The 12,300-nt window shown below is 36.5% G+C and overlaps 1 protein-coding gene and 1 non-coding gene across 7 annotated transcripts in view; both read right to left on the bottom strand.

Annotated features, from left to right (window-relative positions):
- GALNT13 (polypeptide N-acetylgalactosaminyltransferase 13) overlaps positions 1–12,300 on the bottom strand; it is a 590,308-nt gene that overhangs the window by 531,149 nt on the left and 46,859 nt on the right. The window contains exon 1 of one of the 6 annotated variants that reach the window (XM_031651264.1): positions 2,568–2,907. The exons of the other annotated variants lie outside the window; for them this stretch is intronic. The gene's annotated coding sequence lies outside the window, so the exon portion shown is untranslated. Of the gene's footprint in view, positions 1–2,567; positions 2,908–12,300 lie in introns of those variants that run through there. 6 annotated transcript variants of the gene reach the window in all.
- LOC116269360 lies at positions 9,366–9,472 on the bottom strand. Its single transcript, XR_004176822.1, has one exon. It is a non-coding gene; the product is annotated as a U6 spliceosomal RNA (small nuclear RNA).

The following is a 12,300-nucleotide window of genomic DNA, read 5'->3' as shown; positions in this document are numbered from 1 at the left end:
ATGCCTTGCATATCAAGGCAATTTGTTGCACAGAGCTCCCTTCAGCCATGCTTGAATTTAGGGATATTCACTCTATGAAGATGCTATGGCTGTCAAAACCTACAATATATCATAGTGGGGCTTTAAAAGGAATAGATAATTATTAAAATATAATGAAATTAAGAAGTCCTCATAAAGAAAGCTTTTAAAAAGGAATATATGAGCCTCAAAAACATAATGAAATTAAGTGATTTTTAAAATCGTATTCATCAACCTAAAAATTTCTCGTGGTTCATTTGATATAGCATTTAATGACTGCTCAGTATTCATCTTATAACATGGCAAACCAATGGTTCAAGCTTGTTCATTAATAGTCGCCAAGAGGGGAAGGGAAAAATTCAGAATGTTCAAGTAGATATAAAACTAGAGATTTAAAACAACACTAGAGCATTTAGACGGTTCCCAGTAGACATCTGTCAGCTAGCTGGCTATCTTCTGCCATAAATCTCCTGATTAAAAAGAAAATAAACGTTTCCACTGAGACATCAAACCATTAGAAAATCTAAACCTCAGCTTCCTAGTTGGCCTTAAGGCTTCTGAATTCTTCATGACAAAATATGTAAGGAATGTATTACAAGTGTTCTTTCTTTGAAATGTGTAGAATAATGTGGTTATTTCTTATGTAGGCTTCTATTTCAAAACAGGGACATTTAGTTATAGAAAATAATGAGGAATAATATTATATTATCTTGTAAAATTATGTCAGAGTCACTCCGACTAGTCTGGTTGACAATTAATGGGGGATAGAAGGTGAAATAAAGTCAAACAAAAGCACAGAACCCTAGACACAAAAGAACCCCTAGTAGCACAAAGGAGAGATGAAGAAGGGGCTTTACAGGGTACTCTAGAAGCATACTAAAATTGCAAAAATGTAAACAAAGTTATATTTGTCTGCTCCTATATTTTAATGATTGATTTTTTATTACACCTTATCCATGGAATAAATGCACTCTTTTCTTAAACTAGATAATAAAGTATTAATAGGTGAAATAGTCATCTTCTCCCTCTGGGGAAAAAAAACAAAACAACTCATTAAAGCTTATATGAACGTACTTCATAATTTGATTAGCAGCTTTGGTTTTTTTTCCTGCAAACTTCCTGGTAAAGTTATTAATCATAAGTTAAGTGCCTTAAAAGACAGGCAATTAGAGGAAAGAAGTAAACAATTACATAAACAACTAAATATTCCAAATATTGAATACTCACCAATTAATTAACAGTAAAGTAAAAGTATCAAGTCCCCATGGACTTAAAATTCATATTCTTATTAGCAAAGCAAACTTGTCATATAACATTGCTAAAGATGATAATTTGTTAATCAATATAAAGCAACTAATATAATGGAGCGTATAATCCATTAATAGAAAACACAGAGAAGCTATAAAATAAGAAAATCTGCCACAGATATAGGAGAAAAGGAAAAATGTATTGCAAGATGTAACAGGTAAGCAGAGATTATCATTATGTGTACAAGCACATGAAAATCCAACCTGTAAACAAAGCAACATTTCCCCTATCATCTCGCAAAACTTCTAATTAATTTAATTAATAATTGTGCATATTAAAGGACTATAAATTAAAATTAAACAGTATTTGTAACAAAATTATATTTTAGCAAAGACGGGATAAATGGGTCCTTTCTTTCTTTGCAGATGGAAATATAAATTGGTAAAAACATTTTTGGAAAGAAATAGCATTTATTAAAAATAAGATTTTTGACCTATTTTCTCAAAAATATCATATACTTTGAACTAGTAATTTCTCCACTGGACACTCTTTTAAATACCCCATATTGAGAAAAGGCTTACCTTAAGGTAAGAGATATTATGACACTATTTTTTAAAATTACAATGTCTACTTACATATGCACTATGATTGTAACTGGTTTTTAACTTATTCATATACAAGCACTGGAAAAAACATGCGCAAATGTGGGAATTTTCATTGTGTTTCTCTAATTAGTTTTGTGATTTTTATATAGTAACTAGAAATAGTATCTATTATCTAAACAATGGGGAAGATATGTGTTTTAATTTAAAGTAATAAGAAAATCACCAATAAATAGTGATACGGACTAAATTTCTGACTCATCTGCTATTTGTGCTGATGTGTATGTGAGCACATGGCACGCACACAGTCATGAAAACCATGCAAACATAGACCAATAGACCCAAAGAACTGTCAAGGGTTATTCATAAAATGAAATAAATGAGAAAAAAAAGGAAGACAGAATTCTCCATTAAAACGAAGCCTGAATTAAGTAATCTGCTTCCAAAATTCTAACTTTTACTAGTCTCTAGTATTACAGACTCCAGAAAGATAAAAGTTTGCCTCAAATATGAAATTATTTTAAAACTTCACATTCTTTTGAAGCAAATGGCTAACTTTTCAAACCTGGACTCGTAACCAAAATTCAGGAACTATCTCTTTCTAGTTGTATATGTGGATTTTGTTTCAAACAAATACAACCTTAAATCCATCAGGACCATATTTAAAAGTGATTATTGAAAGTGGAAAAGAGTACTCACTTCTAACTATTCTCACCATTGCAGCCTGTATTTCCCTCAAATCCAGTTAAATCTTTAGAAAAGAAAAAACACCAATAAATTGTATATTCATCTCATGTAAATAAACTTTAATGTATTGAAATCATACATACTTCAACCCCAGAACATTATTTTTTTAATATGATTTAGATTAAAATCACATGCAACTTGAGGTATCTGAAACCCTTAGTGATTTTTGCTTTAGAAAAGCAATGTCTCCTATCAATGGTGCACAACGATTTGAAAAAAATCATGATTGACAGGCAAGAGAAAGAAATAAAGGTATTAGAATAGGAAGAGAGGAAGTCAAACTATCTTCATGCGCAGGTAACATGATCCTATATCTAGAAAACTCCATCATCTCAGCCCAAAAGCTTCTTAATCTGATAAGCAACTTTAGCAAAGTTTCAGGATACAAAATCAATGTGCAAAAATTGCTAGCATTCCTATACACCAACAACAGGCATACAACCTAATCATGAATGAACTCCCATTCACAACAGCCACAAAAAGAATAAAATACTTAGAAATACAGCCAACAAGGGAAATGAAGGACCTCTTCAAGGAGAACTATAAAGCACTGCTAAAATAAATCAGAGATGACACAAACAAATGGAAAAACATTCCATGCTCACAGATAGGAAGAATCAATATCGTGAAAATGGTCATCCTGCCTAAAGCAATTTATAGATTCAATGCTATTTTCATTAAACTACCATTGACATTCCTCACAGAATTAGAAAAAAGAATTTTAAAATTCATATGGAACCAAAAAAGAGCCCGAATAGCCAAGACAATCCTAAGCAAAAAGAAAAAAAAAGCTGGAGGCTTCACGCTACCCGATGCCAAACTATACTACACAGCTAAAGTAACCAAAACAGCATGGTACTGGTACAAGAACAGACACCAGAAATAAGACTGCACACATATAGCTATCCGATCTTTGACAAACCTGACAAAAACGAACAATGGGGAAAGGATTCCCTATTTAATAAACAGTGCTGGGAGAACTGGCTAGTCATATGCAGAAAATTGAAAATGGACCTTACACCATATATAAAAATCAACTCAAGATGGATTAAAGATTTGAATACAAACCCAAAACTATAAAACCCCTAGGAGAAAACCCAGGCAATACCATTCAGGACATAGGCACAGGCCAAGAATCCATGACAAAGATGCCAAAGCAATTGCAACAAAAGCAAAAATTGACAAATGGGATCTAATTAAACTAAAGAGTTTCTCCACAAAAAAATAAATTATCAACAAAATAAACAGACAGCCTACAGAATGGGAGAAAATTTTTGTAATCTAGCCATCTGACAAAAGCCTAATATCTAACCTCTATGAGGAACTTAAGCAAATTTACAAGCCAAAAACAACATCATCAAAAAGTGCACAAAGGACATGAACAGACATTTTCTTTTTTTTTTTTTTCTTTTCTTTTTTTCTATTATACTTTAAGTTCTAGGGTACATGTGCATAACGTGCAGGTTTGTTACATATGTATACTTGTGCCATGTTGCTGTGCTGCACCCATCAACTCGTCAGCACCCATCAACTCATCATTTACATCAGGTATAACTCTCAATGCCATCCCTCCCTCTCCCCCCTCCCGATAATAGGCCCCGGGGTGTGATGTTCCCCTTCCAGAATCTAAGTGATCTTATTGTTCAATTCCCACCTATGAGTGAGAACATGCAGTGTTTGGTTTTCTGTTCTTGCGATAGTTTGCTGAGAATAATGGTTTCCAGCTGCATCCATGACCCTACAAAGGACACGAACTCATCCTTTTTGATGGCTGCATAGTATTCCATGGTGTATATATGCCATATTTTCTTAATCCAGTCTGTCACTGATGGACATTTGGGTTGATTCCAAGTCTTTGCTATTGCGAATAGTGCCACAATAAACATACATGTGCATGTGTCTTAATAGCAGCATGATTTATAATCCTTTGGGTATATACCCAGTAATGAGATGGCTGGGTCATACGGTATTTCTAGTTCTAGATCCTTGAGGAATTGCCATACTGTTTTCCACAATGGTTGAACCAGTTTACAATCCCACCAACAGTGTAAAAGTGTTCCTATTTCTCCACATCCTCTCCAGCACCTGTTGTTTCCTGACTTTTTAATGATTGTCATTCTAACTGGTGTAAGATGGTATCACATTGTGGTTTTGATTTGCATTTCTCTGATGGCCAGTGATGACGAGCATTTTTTCATGTATCTGTTGGCTGTGTGCATGTCTTCTTTTGAGAAATGTCCGTTCATATCCTTTGCCCACTTTTGGATGGGGTTGTTTGTTTTTTGTAAATTTGTTTGAGTTCTTTGTAGGTTCTGGATATTAGCCCTTTGTCAGATGAGTAGATTGCAAAAATTTTCTTCCATTCTGTAGGTTGCCTGTTCACTCTGATGGTAGTTTCTTTTGCTGTCCAGAAGCTCTTTAGTTTAATTAGATCCCATTTGTCAATTTTGGCTTTTGTTGCTGTTGCTTTTGCTGTTTTAGACATGAAGTCCTTGCCCATGCCTATGTCCTCAATGGTATTACCTACGTTTTCTTCTAGGGTTTTTATGGGATTAGGTCTAACATTTAAGTCTCTAATCCATGTAGCATTAATTTTTGTACAAGGAATAAGGAAAGGATCTAGTTTCAGCTTTCTACTTATGCCTAGCCAGTTTTCCCAGCACCATTTATTAAATAGGGAATCCTTTCCCCATTTCTTGTTTTTCTCGGGTTTGTCAAAGATCATATGGCTGTAGATGTGTGGTATTATTTCTGAGGGATCTGTTCTGTTCCATTGGTCTATATCTCTGTTTTGGTACCAGTACCATGCTGTTTTGATTACTGTAGCCTTGTAGTATAGTTTGAAGTCAGGTAGCGTGATGCCTCCAGCATTGTTCTTTTGATTTAGGATTGTCTTGGAGATGCGGGCTCTTTTTTGGTTCCATATGAACTTTAAAGCAGTTTTTTCCAATTCTGTGAAGAAATTCATTGGTACCTTGATGGGGATGGCATTGAATCTACAAATTACCTTGGGCAGTATGGCCATTTTCATAGTATTGATTCTTCGTATCCATGAGCATGGTATGTTCTTCCATTTGTTTGTGTCCTCTTTGATTTCACTGAGCAGTGGTTTGTAGTTCTCCTTGAAGAGGTCCTTTACATCCCTTGTAAGTTGGATTCTAGGTATTTTATTCTCTTTGAAGCAATTGTGAATGGAAGTTCATTCATGATTTGGCTCTCTGTTTGTCTGTTACTGGTGTACAAGAATGCTTGTGATTTTTGCATATTAATTTGTATCCTGAGACTTTGCTGAAGTTGCTTATCAGCTTAAGGAGATTTTGGGCTGAGATGATGGGGTTTTCTAAATATACAATCATGTCATCTGCAAACAGGGACAATTTGACTTCTTCTTTTCCTAACTGAATACCCTTGATTTCTTTCTCTTGCATGATTGCCCTAGCCAGAACTTCCAACACTATGTTGAATAGGAGTGGTGAGAGTGGGCATCCCTGTCTTGTGCCAGTTTTCAAGAGGAATGCTTCCAGTTTTTGCCCATTCAGTATGATATTGGCTGTGGGTTTGTCATAAATAGCTCTTATTATTTTGAGGTACGTTCCATCAATACCGAATTTATTGAGCGTTTTTAGCATGAAGGGCTGTTGAATTTTGTCAAAAGCCTTTTCTGCTCTATTGAGATAATCATGTGGTTCTTGTCTTTGGTTCTGTTTATATGCTGGATTATGTTTATTGATTTGTGAATGTTGAACCAGCCTTGCATCCCAGGGATGAAGCCTACTTGATCATGGTGGATAAGCTTTTTGATGTGTTGTTGAATCCGGTTTCCCAGTATTTTATTGAGGATTTTTGCATCGACGTTCATCCGGGATATTGGTCTAAAATTCTCTTTTTTTGTTGTGTCTCTGCCAGGCTTTGGTATCAGGATGATGTTGGCCTCATAAAATGAGTTAGGGAGGATTCCCTCTTTTTCTATTGATTGGAATAGTTTCAGAAGGAATGGTACCAGCTCCTCCTTGTACCTCTGGTAGAATTCAGCTGTGAATCCATCTGGTCCTGGACTTCTTTTGGTTGGTAGGCTATTAATTTTTGCCTCAATTTCAGAGCCTGATAATGGTCTATTCAGTGATTCAACTTCTTCCTGGTTTAGTCTTGGGAGAGTGTAAGTGTCCAGGAAATTATCCATTTCTTCTAGTTTTTCTAGTTTATTTGCATAGAGGTGTTTATAGTATTCTCTGATGGTAGTTTGTATTTCTGTGGAGTCAGTGGTGATATCCCCTTTATCATTTTTTATGGCATCTATTTGATTCTTCTCTCTTTTCTTCTTTATTAGTCTTACTAGCTGTCTATCAATTTTGTTGATCTTTTCAAAAAACCAGCTCCTGGATTCATTGATTTTTTGGAGGGCTTTTTGTGTCTCTATCTCCTTCAGTTCTGCTCTGATCTTAGTTATTTCTTGCCTTCTGCTAGCTTTTGAATGTGTTTGCTCTTGCTTCTCCAGTTCTTTTAACTGTGATGTTAGGGTGTCAATTTTAGATCTTTCCAGCTTTCTCTTGTAGGCATTTAGTGCTATAAATTTCCCTCTACACACTGCTTTAAATGTGTTCCAGAGATTATGGTATGTTGTATCTTCGTTCTCATTGGTTTCAAAGAACATCTTTATTTCCGCCTTCATTTCGTTATGTACTCAGTAGTCATTCAGGAGCAGGTTGTTCAGTTTCCATGTAGTTGAGTGGTTTTCATTGAGTTTCTTAGTCCTGAGTTCTAGTTTGATTGCACTGTGGTCTGAGAGACAGTTTGTTATAATTTCTGCTCTTGTACATTTGCTGAGGAGTGCTTTACTTCCAACTATGTGGTCAATTTTGGAATAAGTGTGATGTGGTGCTGAGAAGAATGTATATTCTGTTGATTTGACGTGGAGAGTTCTGTAGATGTCTATTAGGTCTGCTTGGTGCAGAGTTGAGTTCAATTCCTGGATATCCTTGTTAACTTTCTGTCTCGTTGATCTGTCTAATGTTGACAGTAGGGTGTTGAAGTCTCCCATTGTTATTGTATGGGAGTCTAAGTCTCTTTATAAGTCTCTAAGGACTTGCTTTATGAATCTGGGTGCTCCTGTATTGGGCGCATATATATTTAGGATAGTTAGCTCTTCCTGTTGAATTGATCCCTTTACCATTATGTAATGGCCTTCTTTGTCTCTTTTGATCTTTGATGGTTTAAAGTCTGTTTTATCAGAGACTAGTATTGCAATCCCTGCTTTTTTTTGTTCTCCATTTGCTTGGTAGATCTTCCTCCATCCCTTTATTTTGAGACTATGTGTGTGTCTGCATGTGAGATGGGTCTCCTGGGTACAGCAACCTGATGGGTCTTGACTCTTTATCCAATTTGCCAGTCTGTGTCTTTCAATTGGACCATTTAGTCCATTTACATTTAAGGTTAATATTGATATGTGTGAACTTGATCCTGTCATTGTGATATTAACTGGTTATTTTTCTCGTTAGTTGATGCAGTTTCTTCCTAGCATCAATGGTCTTTACATTTTGGCATGTTTTTGCAATGGCTGGTACCAGTCGTTCTTTTCCATATTTAGTACTTCCTTTAGGATCTCTTGTAGGGCAGGCCTGGTGGTGACAAAATCTCTAAGCATTTGCTTGTCTGTAAAGAATTTTATTTCTCCTTCACTTATGAAACTTAGTTTGGCTGGATTTGAAATTCTCTGTTGAAAATTATTTTCTTTAAGAATGTTGAATATCAGCCCCCACTCTCTTCTGGCTTGTAGAGTTTCTGCTGAGAGATCTGCTCTTAGTCTGATGGGCTTCCCTTTGTGGGTAACCCAACCTTTCTCTCTGACTGCCCTTAACAGTTTTTCCTTCATTTCAACTTTGGTGAATCTGACAATTATGTGTCTTGGAGTTGCTCTTCTCGAGGAGCATCTTTGTGGCGTTCTTTGTATTTCCTGAATTTGAATGTTGGCCTGCCTTACTAGGTTGGGGAAGTTCTCTTGGATGATATTCTGAAGAGTGTTTTCCAACTTGGTTCCATTTTCTCCCTCACTTTCAGGCACACCAATCAGACATAAATTTGGTCTTTTCACATAATCCCATATTTCTTGGAGGCTTTGTTCATTTCTTTTTCCTTTTTTTTTCTCTAGACTTCTCTTCTCGTTTCATTTCATTTATTTGATCTTCAATCATTGATACTCTTTCTTCCAGTTGATCAAGTCGGTTACTGAAGCTTGTGCATTTGTCACGTATCTCTCGTGTCATGGTTTTTATCTCTGTCCGTTCGTTTATGGCCTTCTCTGCATTGGTTATTCTAGTTATCCATTCTTCCGTTCTTTTTTCAAGATTTTTAGTTTCTTTGCACTGGGTACGTAGTTCCTCCTTTAGGTCTGAGAAGTTTGATCGACTGAAGCCTTCTTCTCTCAACTCATCGAAGTCATTCTCTGTCCAGCTTTGATCTGTTGCTGGCGATGAGCTGCATTCCTTTGGGGTGGGAGATGTGCTCTGATTTTTTGAATTTCCAGCTTTTCTGCCCTGGTTTTTCCCCATCTTTGTGGTTTTATCTGCCTTTGGTCTTTGATGCTGGTGACTTACTGATGGGGTTTTGGTGTGGGTGTCCTTTCTGTTTGTTAGTTTTCCTTCTAACAGTCAGGACCCTCAGCTGTAGGTCTGTTGGAGATTGCTTGAGGTTCACTCCAGACCCTGTTTGCCTGGGTATCAGCAGAAGAGGCTACAGAAGATAGAATATTGCTGAAAAAATATGGAACGCTTCACGAATTTGCGTGTCATCCTTGCGCAGGGGCCATGCTAATCTTCTCTGTATCGTTCCAATTTTAGTATATGTGCTGCCGAAGTGAGCACGACATTTTCAAAAGAAAACATACACGTGGCCAACAAACATGAAAAAAAGCTCAACATCATTGATCATTAAAGAAATGCAAATCAAAAACACAATGAGATACCATCTCCCACCAATAAGAATGGCCATTATTAAAAAGTAAAATAACAACAGATGCTGACGAGGTGTGGAGAAAAAGGATCACTTATACACTGTTGGCGAGAATGTAAATTAGTTCAACCATTGTGGAAGACAGTGTGACAATTCCTCTAAGACCTAGAGGGCAGAAATTCCATTCAATCCAGCAATCTCATTATAGGGTATATACCCAAAGGAATATAAACTGTTCTATTATAAATATACATACAGACATATGTTCACAGCAGAACAACATGGAATCAATCTAAATGTCCATCAACAATAGACTGGATAAAGAAAATGTGGTATATATACACCATAGAATATTATGCAGCCATAAAAAAGAATGAGATCATGTCCTGTGCAGGAATACGGATGGAGCTGGAGGCCATTATCTTTAGCAAACTAATGCAGAACAGAAAACCAAATACCATGTGTTCTCATTTATAAGTGGGAGCTGAAGGATGAGAACACATAGACACATGGTGGCAAACAAAACACACCAGGGCCTATCTGAGGCTAGGGGGTGGGAAGAGGGAGTGCATCAGGAAGAACAGCTAATGGATGCTGGGCTTATTACATAGGTGATGGGGTGATCTGTGCAGCAAACCACCATGGAACACATTTACCTATGTAACAAACCTGTACATCCTGCACATGTGCCCCTGAATTTAAAAATAAAAGTTGGAAATTTTAAAAAATCATGATTGAGATTTAACAAAAAATCAGATTCCAAAATCAAATCAACATGAAGAAAATACTTTCCCTGTTAAAAGTGAGCAAGCATCATCACTGGCCATCAGAGAAATGCAAATCAAAACCACAATGAGGTACCATCTCACACCAGTTGGAATGGAGATCATTAAAAAGTCAGGAAACAACAGGTGCTGGAGAGGATGTGGAGAAATAGGAACACTTTTACACTGTTGGTGGGATTGTAAACTAGTTCAACCATTATGGAAAACAGTATGGCGATTCCTCAAGGATCTAGAACTAGATGTACCATATGACCCAGCCATCCCATTACTGGGTATATACCCAAAGGATTATAAATCATGCTGCTATAAAGACACATGCACACGTATGTTTATTGCGGCACTATTCACAATAGCAAAGACTTGGAATCAACCCAAATGTCCATCAGTGACAGACTGGATTAAGAAAATGTGGCACATATACACCATGGAATACTATGCAGCCATCAAAAAGGATGAGTTTGTGTCCTTTGTAGGGACATGGATGCAGCTGGAAACCATCATTCTTAGCAAACTATCACAAGAACAGAAAACCAAACACCGCATGTTCTCACTCATAGGTGGGAACTGAACAATGAGATCACTTGGACTCGGGAAGGGGAACATCACACACTGGGTCCTATCATGGGGAGGGGGGCGGGGGGAGGGGGGAGGGATTGCATTGGGAGTTATACCTGATGTAAATGACGAGTTGATGGGTGCTGATGAGTTGATGGGTGCAGCACAGCAACATGGCACAAGTATACATATGTAACAAACCTGCACGTTATGCACATGTACCCTAGAACTTAAAGTATAATAATAATAATAATAATAATAATTTAAAAAGTGAGCAAAGTAGAGTATGATTTTATTCAAAAGCCAAAAAAGTACTTAACAAATATAGTAGTAGTATATAACTGATGTAATCGGTTCTATTATAATTTGCTATTAATCCAGCAGAACAGCAATCAACATTTTATTTTCCTTTTCGCTTCACATTTCTGGCAAAGATATGTACAAAAGCAGCAGTCTGAATTAATGAAGGCTATTAACTCATACATAATTTTTTTTTTTTCTGTTTTTAAATGTCTAATCTAAAAATGGTATTTCAGGCCAGGCCCGGTGGCTCATGCCTGTAATTCCAGCACTTTGGGAGGCCGATGTGGGAGGATCACCTGAGGGCAGGAGTTTGAGACCAGCCTGTTGAGACCAGCCTGGTGAACACAGTGAAATCCCGTCTCTATTAAAAATACAAAAATTAGCCAAGCATAGTGGCAGGCGCCTGTAATCCCAGCTACTCAGGAGGCTGAGGCAGGAGAATTAAGGAGGTTGCAGTGAGCCCAGATCATGCCACTGCACTTCAGCCTGGGCGACAGAGGGAAACTCTGTCTCAAAAAATAAAAAAATTAAAAAAATAAAAATAAAAAATAAAAATAAAAATGCTACTTGATATGACCTTATTACTTTGATATAATTATTAAATAATATATCTCTGAGTCTTTAAAATATTCATTGCCATATATCACTTCATGGCAGTCATTGCTAACTAAAGTGATTTCTGAAAACAGTTTTTCTTTACACATTATCCACCAGAAGTTAGCTGTGCAGAACATGGTAGTGGACTGGGAGAGGGTGGAAAGTAAGGGTTGGGGGAGGAATGATTATCACCTACCTAAGTTTACCTTAACTATAAAGCTTCCTTTCTTAAAATGAGTCTTTATAATTGGTATGATAGCAGGGGGAAGTAATTAGTTATTAACAGACAGCTTTTCTAATTATAGTTTATTTTTGAGACAAGGGTAAAATTCTAAAAGGAAACAGTCCATACCTTTTCTGTAAAGATTATATATTTTTATAACTTAAATGGGAAAGGTATAAAGCTTCAAGATCAAAAGATCTGTTTATTCCAAGGAAAAGCTTCCACTATTTATGTGGCTGAATGATTATGATATTTTCTTTTGATTTTGAAAAGCATA

This window comes from Papio anubis, chromosome 10, assembly GCF_008728515.1.
Source record: "Papio anubis isolate 15944 chromosome 10, Panubis1.0, whole genome shotgun sequence".
In the NCBI taxonomy this organism is placed as follows: domain Eukaryota; kingdom Metazoa; phylum Chordata; class Mammalia; order Primates; family Cercopithecidae; genus Papio; species Papio anubis.
Note: the sequence above shows the minus strand (reverse complement) of the source record. Positions and strands in the feature narration are given on the sequence as shown.